The sequence below is a fragment of the Cebus imitator genome, unplaced genomic scaffold, assembly GCF_001604975.1.
Source record: "Cebus imitator isolate Cc_AM_T3 unplaced genomic scaffold, Cebus_imitator-1.0 Scaffold15, whole genome shotgun sequence".
Taxonomy (NCBI): Eukaryota; Metazoa; Chordata; class Mammalia; order Primates; family Cebidae; genus Cebus; species Cebus imitator.
In genome coordinates, this window is record NW_016107330.1 from 7,036,263 (window position 1) to 7,037,655 (window position 1,393).

The following is a 1,393-nucleotide window of genomic DNA, read 5'->3' on the forward strand; positions in this document are numbered from 1 at the left end:
GGGGTTTCACCATGTTGACCAGGATGGTCTTGATCTCTTGACCTCGTGATCCACCCACCTCGGCCTCCCAAAGTGCTGGGATTACAGGCTTGAGCCACCGCGCCCGGCCTATCTTTTTTTTTGAGATGGAATCTCTCTCTGTCACCCAGGCTGGAGTGCAGTGGTGCAATCTTGGCTCACTTCAACCTCTGCTTCCTGGGCTCAAGCGATTCTCCTTTCTCAGCCTCCTGAGCAGCTGGAATTACAAGCGGCTATCACCATGCCCAACTAATTTTTGTATTTTTAGTAGAGATGGGGTTCCATCATGTTGGGCAGGCTGGTCTCAAACTCCTGCCTCAGGAGATCCACCCGCCTTGGCCTACCAAAGTGCTGGGATTACAGACGTGAGCCCCTGCACTCAGCCCTGTATTAATATGTATCTTAAATGTGTTTGATTGATGTCTCATATCTTTCTAAAATGTATAAAACCAAGCAGCGCCCCAACCACTTTGGGGACATGTTCTCAGGATCTCCTGAGGGCCATGTCATGGGCCATGGTCACTCAAATTTGGCTCAGAATAATTCTCTTCAAATATTTCACAGAGTTTGACTCTTTTTGTCAACAACTCCCTTGTGCCTAAAACTGAAGCAAGCTTGATCTGGGAGCCGACTGCCCTGGGATAGAAATGTCCTGGGAAATCTCATGGGGCATAGGGCTGGGCCAGAAGCCAAGTCCCAACAGGCTGGTCTTGAACTCCTGACCTCAGGTGATCTGCCCCCCTTGCCACTGCACCTGGCCACACACCTAGCTCGTTAGCAAGCCAAGAGGGGAGGATTGCTTGAGCCCAGAAGTGCAAAACCATCATGGGCAACATAGCAAGACTCTGTCTCTACAAAAACTTGAAAAATTAGCTGGACATGGTGGCACATGTACCTGTAGTCCTAGCTACTTGGGAGAAAGAGGCAGAGGGTTGCTTGAGCCCAGGCAGTTGGAGGTTGCTGTGAGCTATCATCACCCACACTGCATTCCAGCCTGGGCAATAGAGAGACCCCATCTCAGATAAATAGAAAGCAAGAAATAAAAAACAAAAAACAAAGAAAAATAAATAAGTAAATAGAAAGCAGTATGTTCTTCAAACCTGAATCATCCAAAGTCCCCTGGGGATACACTCAGGGAATCTCAGTGGGAGAAATATTGATTTAAGAAAATCAAGTCTTACAACTAGGAAATTTTACTGCAAAAGAGAAATTGGGCAATTATAACTGGTAACATAAATATTTTTAAGTTTGGTTTTTAAATCTAGTTTTTAAATCATGTCATTAAAAACCTCAAGCTGGCCGGGCGTAGTGGCTCACGCCTGTAATCCAAGCACTTTGGAGGCCAAGGCGGGTGGATCACCTGAGGTCGGGAGTT